This window comes from Perognathus longimembris, chromosome 1, assembly GCF_023159225.1.
Source record: "Perognathus longimembris pacificus isolate PPM17 chromosome 1, ASM2315922v1, whole genome shotgun sequence".
Lineage (NCBI taxonomy): Eukaryota > Metazoa > Chordata > Mammalia > Rodentia > Heteromyidae > Perognathus > Perognathus longimembris.
Window position 1 is genome coordinate 110,897,786 of NC_063161.1, and position 8,375 is coordinate 110,906,160.

At 35.7% G+C, this 8,375-nt stretch overlaps 1 protein-coding gene across 20 annotated transcripts in view; it reads right to left on the minus strand.

The window, feature by feature from the left end:
• Nucleotides 1–8,375, minus strand: part of Ptprd (protein tyrosine phosphatase receptor type D) — a 482,247-nt gene that overhangs the window by 214,343 nt on the left and 259,529 nt on the right. The window lies entirely within an intron of this gene.

Sequence of the window (8,375 nt, forward strand, 5' to 3'; positions counted from 1 at the left end):
TTCTTATAGAATCCCCCAAATGTTAACCATTTAGGAAAACCTTATAAAGGATAATTTCAATTCTAGGTACTGTCTTAAGCAAATGTGGTAACATGGCGTTTCCTCCCAAAGAACTCTTCATGCTCTTAGCAAAAATCCAGTACTTCTGACATGCAGCCAAACAGATATTGATATTACTTCAATTACTTTGCAGAAATAGTCTTTCAAATCTTAAATTTAAATTTTTTTTCTATAAACACAAGTGCTATATTTGTTGGGAGTGTTTTTGGTTCTCACCAGAAAGCCCATTCCTAATTCCAGAGGTCTGCTCACACATACCAAAGCATCTGCCTTCAGAGACTTAATTTTAACTCATGCAGGTGAAACTCTGCAGGTATCCTCCCACAAGAACTTTCTCTCCAACATCCCCTCCCACTCCTAGTTATGTACCCCTTCATGCCTTTAAACTTCAAGATTTGTAGACATATTCTAGTTATTAAAAATGAAGGAAAACATGCAGGCTTTTGGGGGGGGCAGGGGGAGTCGCGTCTGGCTTACTTCATTTAATGTAGTTTTTTGAAAGTCTTTAAATTGCCTTACAAATGGGACAACGCCATTCTTTCACATGTAAGCATAGAATTCCATTGTGTATATACTGAATATTTTCTTGATTCATCTGTCCAATGAAGGGCATTGGGGTTGAATATGTCTATCATTGTACAAGTTAATTCAATAGATAGTAAAAGATAAATAAATATACTTGGGTATGATTAGTTAAATAGCACTCTAATCATTTACACCATGAAAACAGAGGAAGATATTCCTAGGAAAGGGCCACAATGACTCAATACCTATGTGCCTATGACCATAAAAAATGATGTTTATCGAAATCATCTTCGAGAAATGGAAACAAGAGGTTGTTTTATTGTACTGTTTGAAATTCTTTCTTTTTCACATTTTGTTTTTTACTCCATTTTTAAAAAATTCTGGACACTTCATCTTGTATATAAACGTATCTGATTTGGAGAGAGGAAGGGGAATCACAGAAAAGGTAGGATAAACGGTGAACAAACTCAGCAGTGATACTCATTACACACTATGTTAGAAATGAACTTTACAATTCAGTGGGGGGGATGTCAGGAAGGGAAAATGCAGGAGAAAATGAGGAAGGGAATGACACTGTTCAAAAAGAAATGTGCTCATTACGTGACTCATGTAACTCTAACCCCTCTGCATATTACCTTTGCAATAAAATGTAAATTAAAAAATAAACTTCTAGAAAAAAGAGTAACTATATAGTACCTGTATATATAGTACCTGTATCCTGCAATACCAGTATTCCCACAAGGAAGGCCACAATGTCCCTCAAATTATATTAGGCAGGCAATAAAATTATATATACTTGGAAGTACAGATCTGTAGCAATTAAAAATACTTGTAGTTCTCTGCTACAGAAAGGCAGAGGGGGGAGATGTTTATTAAAAATCTCCCTTAAAAATCCTTCTTCTTCTCTACTGAAGAACATCTCTAGAAATTTTCTACAAAAATGTCAACAGTATTCTGAGTTCTCCACTTATCAGGCATCTACCATCCCTCAACAGCTCGTGTGTCTACACCTTCCTTCATCTGGCTTTGAGTTATTTCCAAATTATGAAAACTAAATAAAATCACACCTTGGCATTTATTTGTTCTTCCTTTTCCATTTAGCTGAACTGAGTAGTTACATAATATCCTTGAGAACGAAGAGTTTATCCATACCTAAAAATTCCTTGAAAAGATTTTATACATCTCTTCTAGCTAAAGAATTTCCTTGATGTTTTTATTCAAGAAATTTAATAATAGCCAAACATACAAAAACCTTACAATTCAATTATTGAAAAATTGAATGAGAAATTGGTATAAAACATAACATAACAGAATATTTAGATGTTTCCTTATATACATGGAAGTTCCAGATTCAGAAAACTATACAATAGAGAACAGATATTTCTAACTTTATCAGGTTTAAAATGAATTGTTCTAATATGTTTCAAAGGGGAGATTTTTTTTTTAATTTCCTAAGCAATTCATACTTTTGTTCTTTAATTTTATTTCTTTTCTGTTCCTAAATTGCTAAATTTCTTCTTGTTTATTTGTTAGGATGGATCAGTTTCAAGAAACACAGGGGGGTATTCCAATGGGCTTTGATAAGAAATGCCGTGTTCTTTTTGTTCTGCCCTACAATCAAAATCCAGTGTATATACACATGAGAAACATGACAAACACAAACAGATTTTTTTTCTTACCACCTAACAAACCACCCACTTCCTTTTTTCATGTCTACAACTTTATTCATTCTGCCTTTTGAGTCAGTAGATTACAGAACTTGTTACCTTTTAAAAAGTTTTCATTTTAAGACCACACAGTTCAAATTTTCCACGCTGCCGCAAAGAGCGGCAAGTTCGAATGTAACAAATGAGGAAATTCTTTCACCCAGAAGTTGGACAGACCTTCATGTTCATCAGAGAACACACAGGAGAGAAGCCTTATGAATGCAACAAATGTGGACAGACCTTGGCATGGATAATAGAATTCACACAGGTGAGAAACCTTGTAAACATAGAAAGTCTTTCAACCAAAATTCACACTTTAGCAGGCCTAAGAGAATTCACACATGTGAGAAACGTTAGGAATGTAATAGATGTGGAATGTCTTTCACCTGGAAGAAACTCAGTTTGCATTGGAGAACCCAAACAGGATAAAAGCCTTGTGAATCTAAATCCATTTTTTAAAAAAGAACTCTTAAAACAGGCTCAGATTGGGTGATGAGCAGCAACCAGAGTAGAGAGAGTTAACAAGGAATATTGTTCATAAAGTTTACTTGCACATATGAAAATACAATGTACTCATTGAAATGGCTTTGAGAGAGCAAGGAGGCGAATAAGAGAGGAAGATGTTGATGAGGACACATTGTTTACATGTGTGTAAATGTCACAACTAATGTACTACTAACATTAGTAACAATAAATAGTCTCTTCATTTGGGAAAAAAAAGTAATAAAAAATCAAACTTCTCACTTAAAAACAAAAGAAAAAGTTTTCATCTTAAAAATTCCTCCTCTGAAAACTAATGATATTTTATCCTGAAGGTATTGCTTTAAAGAAGTTAAAGCCTTTTAAGAAAATGAATCTAGAGATAAATATAAAAGCAATTAAGTTTGGTTTGGCGATGAAGGTGCAGAATGCATGGATGTGTCCATCACACATAAATAGAATGATGTAGTACATGTGGTTAGGATATTCTGAAGCATCATCCAGCATAGATCTTGTATTGCTGTACAGAGAAAAGGTTTCCTGCAGGTGGCTCTGTAAAGTTCTGGAGAGTTTCATTAGGAAGCTGGGAGCTGCCACTAAGGGAGTAACACACCTCTGTCCTCACACCTTGCTCACACTTCAAATATAGCCCGTTGGTTTTTACTAATTTTACATATTTGGATTTCACTTACACTATGGGAGGTTTTCTACTATAGTAAAATAAAGTTTATATAACACAAAACTGTAAGGTTCATCAAAAGGAGACTGCCATGTGGTTGAGCAGAAAAGCATTTTTTAGAGGGAGGGAGAGCAAACTGCCCCAGGGCAGGAGATGTAGGCCTGCAGAGAGAGAAGAGAAAAAAACAAGGAGGGAACTTAAGGTTGAGAATGATAATATTGGGAAAAGTGGGGAGAGTGTGTCCATAGAGAATGGGGACGTGACCTCAGAGCCTGGGGAACTGTGGGAAGAAGGTGTGACTGGGGCGGTTCAGGAAGTGATGTCAGAGGATAAGGAAGTGACACCAGAGTCTGAGGTCCTTGGTTGACTCACAGTCAGGTGGGTGACAATCCAGTGATTACTGGTTTCAGGCAGGTGATTTCTGGTAAGGCCACTTTCATGAAGAGGAAGAGGTGAAGGGAGAGTACAACCGCTTTCATAAACACCTACATTTGCATTCCGCTGTATGCATAAGAGTAATACTACCCATGGACTTATTGGTTGCACAGTAGTTTTTGAATTATTATTTCAATCTTTTATTCTAATTCACTCTTAACCCAGAGAGGAGAAATAAAAATACAGATACTACTGATAAAAAAATGTGTAAATTGAGATGGATGAAGATGAAGGAAAATTTTATGTGTAATAAAGTTGTAGGTTTTTTTAAAAATAGGGTCAGTGTTAAGCTTAAGGTATATTTAAAATAAAAAGAAATGTATCACTGTGTAAAAGATCAGTATGCTGTAGAAACTTAACATAGTCAAACAGAATATTGGAAGACACTTAACATTTACAACAGTATATTATTCCTATACCCAGAGGTCCCAGAACGCACACATAGGATTTGATATAACATAACACATTACCTATGTGCTTCTCCCCACCCTCATCTTACTTTTTCATTTACTTTTATATTTGTCATACTCCTGAAAATTTATAAAACCATGGTTTCAATAACATGGCCTGCCAATATGTCTGCATAAACTTATTCCTGAAAGGGATCTTCTGCCTGAGAGACCTAATTTTGAGAGGTTGAAAACTCCGGGACAAAATGATGCTGTTATCACAGGGTGAAATGTTCATCCCAAGGAAAATATGAAGTATTTAATTTAATATATGCTTAGGATATTTAAAATATGTTTAGAATATTTCCTTCATAAGTATTCAAATATAAATGTGAATAATTCTGCAACAGGAGCAACTTTATGCTCATTATAAAAATAATAACCTTGAATATTTAAGTTAGACTTTCTATGGTTCTTAATTTTAAAATAAATTAAATTTAGTCAAAACAATTAATAACATCATTTTTACCAACACTGAGTTAAATGTTTAAAACAAATCTAGGAATAAAATTGAATATGTCATTGTTCAATAAAACAATTATATTATTAACATTTAAGATTTTAATTACTTAGAATTACATAGAAAAAAATTACAGAGGTAATCTATAATACATAAAATGTGGGTTTGTTTGCTCATTTGTTTGTTTTGGTTTTTTGGAGACAAATAGAATGTTCTTTAGCTGACCATAACTATTTTGAACTTTAGGATATTTTCAGATTTGAAATGTCTGTATAAATATAAGAAGCTATCCTGGGAATAGGTCACAAGAATGAACATGTAGTTTGCTTAGTTAATAAATTCCATATGTAGCCTAAAGGTGTTTACTTTAAAATATTTTAAATGATTTTGTACTTGAAACTGTGGTAGGGGAATTTGATCAGAGAGATACACAGAAGCCACACTCTGAGAGGTTGAATAGGGAGCCTTTATTACAAAGTTGGTGACTGAAAGTAGACTTATGTCCCCAAAGAGATGGCAGACTCAAATGCAGTTAATACAAAGCTTATAAAAGAAAAAAAAAGCCACAACTGAGATGAGGAGCTAAATCTATCAAATGCTTCTGAAACAAAGCAAACTAGATAGAACAATCCTGGATTTAAGAGCAAGAATTCCCTGGAGCAAGACTTTGCTGGAGCTAAGCAACACATGACACATCTGCAATTCAAAGAATAACCTATATCACCTCTAGAGTTTTAGGAACTGAGTGAAAAAGTCCCCATAGTTTATTAAGACACCAAGATGGTGATGAGGCCATGATGGTGGGGCTTAGACCCAGGTTCCATTCTTCAAAACAATGCTTGAATATTACAGCTGAATGGTAGGATAGTCTTTTTCCCCTTGGAGTCTGAATGTATTATTCTATACACTTGTGATTTGACTGACCTGGCACTTGAAGTCAAAAATTTTCAAAGTGTTTTAAATTCTGAGTTTCAGAGTAAACTACACAACCGTCATTAGAATATGAGAATTTTGAAAGTGAGTTCTACAAATAACTCATAGAACATCTGACCTTGTTCTTTGCACTTACAGGCCATTCAGACTTGACTTGGGGGTTATGATTGGATCCTAGAGAGAGGATATAGGAAGAAGTGGCTACTACTCATTGAGGAGTATTAATCTCTTTTCATACAAGATTGCTTCATTTTCAGCACAGCCCAGGGAAGTCATTGTTCTCTATTAGAAAATACAGTAAAGATAATCAAGAAACTTGAAGACAAAGAAAGAGGAAGAATTTTATCTATGAGGAAACTTGAAGTGGGAAAAATGGGGGATCTAGGGTTTAATGACTAGATTTAGTACTACAGATGAAATCCTCTTTGTTTGCAGCCCAGTGCTCTTTTGGCTTTCACTATAGATCTCACCTACAAATATATTAAGAGAAACAAGGGAAGTATAAAATGCAAGTTACTAATTAGAACCTTATAACAAGCTCTTACTGTACAGAAATGTGAGACTGGAATTAGAGCTATCATGTCCTGTGGATAATTATGTGTGTGTATAATTATTATACACTGATCTAGTATTGCACTGAAGTACATAACTGTTAGGTTTTTAAAGTAGGTAGCCGGTAAAGGAGAACGCCATATGGTATTCAGGCAGGAGAGAAAGTTTATTACCAAAGTGCTAGCCTGTGGCCAAGATGATGCATGGTGAGACAGAAGGGAGAGAAGGGGCGACCCCCACCCAGCCCTGCCTTATCTAGGGCAGGGGCGGGTGTGTGTGGATTAGGTGGATTAGGATGTAACCTCAGGGAAAGGGAAGGTAACTGCCTCCAGGTCTGCTGGTTGAGGTGGGAGCATCTGCATGGAGCCCTCCAGGGATGGACCTTACATTCACTTTAATACAACATTATACATATCCTGACACAAAATCCAGTATGTGCATTCTTGCTACCATTGTTGAAACTATATATTACAACTGTAATAGGTAGAAATAGTATGTATCTTGTGTACTTGCATGTGTCATAATTTGTCAGTGGCTTTTTGTTGTTCTTGTTTATTTCTCTGTAATGAGACACTAAGCAACTGACCCTACTGCAGAGATGTACTTCATTTTTATCTCAGCATCTGAGAAACAGGTTAAGAACCTAAAACCTGTATGGGACCTGTGGCCCATACTCATAATCCTGGCTACTTAAGAGGCTGATATCTGAGGATCATCATTCAAATCTATTGTGGGCAGGAAAGCTCACAAGTCTCTTATCTCTAATTAACTACCAAAAAGCCAGAAGGAGAGCTGTGACTCCAGAGACTCGAGTGCTTGAATGCCAGTTTTGGGCAAAAAAGCTTAAGGAATGCATCCAGGGCCTAAATTCAAGACCTGGTACTGGCACAAAAAAAAAAAAAAAAGAAAGGAAGGAAGGAAGGAAGGAAGGAAGGAAGGAAGGAAGGAAGGAAGGAAGGAAGGAAGGAAGGGAGGGAGGGAGGGAGGGAGGGAGGGAGGGAGGGAGGGAGGGAGGGAGGAAGGAAGGAAAAGGAAAGGAAGAAAGAAAGAAAGAAAGAAAGAAAGAAAGAAAGAAAGAAAGAAAGAAAGAAAGAAAGAAAGAGAAAGAACAAACAAAGAAAGGAAGGAAGAAAAGGTACTTTGCAACTTTATAGTACATGTGACTACTATGTAAAGCAAGCATCTTTACCTGTGAATTGGGTTTATTAACAATAATGGTGATATGAAATACAGTAATCAGAATTGATTATGCTTCTATTATATGCTACTTACAACATACTTCCAAAACCACAAAGTCTTAAACAAATGTGCTCATATCCAAATGGCAAAACAAAGAAGCCACCCTCTACTCTTAAAGGGTAGTTTAATTATTTCAAAAGCCACAATTTATAAAGATTAAAATGTCTAATAAGCTTTCCTGCTCTTTTAACAAAAACGCTTTCAACAGTCAATCAGAGGCAGTGAGAAAGGGAAAACATTGCTTTTCTAAAGTTGCTGAGTAAAGTATGTAATAAATACACTTAAGGAAAGTGGGATTTTTTTCATAATAATAAAAAAATTGTCTTCTTACCAATGCATGCCCATAAGGCACCTTTGTACTTCAACTTTCCTGGCTGGGGCTATTTGTCAAAACTTGCTTCATCATTTACAGTCTCAGAGTTCTTTCCTTTTAGCTCAATGTTGTGATAGAATCAATACAAATCTGCTCTTAAAATATCTGTCTCTGACCTGTGTTTGTTTTAAGCTGTATCATTCATAATGGTGATGGATTGGTATTGCTATTCCTCTCAGTCTGCACAAAGCACCCTGGCATACAAAACACATATATTTTATGCCCAAGGTCAGGAGAAAATTAATGGATAAAGAGTCTGATAAAATGGAGTTCAAGCTGAATGAGTTGAGTGAGCTCTACAGGGTACAGACTAGGTGAGCAATATGAAGTCCATTACATTTAAACACTTTTGAAGCATTTCAGAAGTGAAATTGTTCCCACAAGCTAACATAGAAAAGCCCTCAGCTTTCACACTGTAGCTGCAGAGCGCCTACAGGTACAGTCAGAATGTTCCTAGGTACCAGGCTTCCATGGTATATTCCAT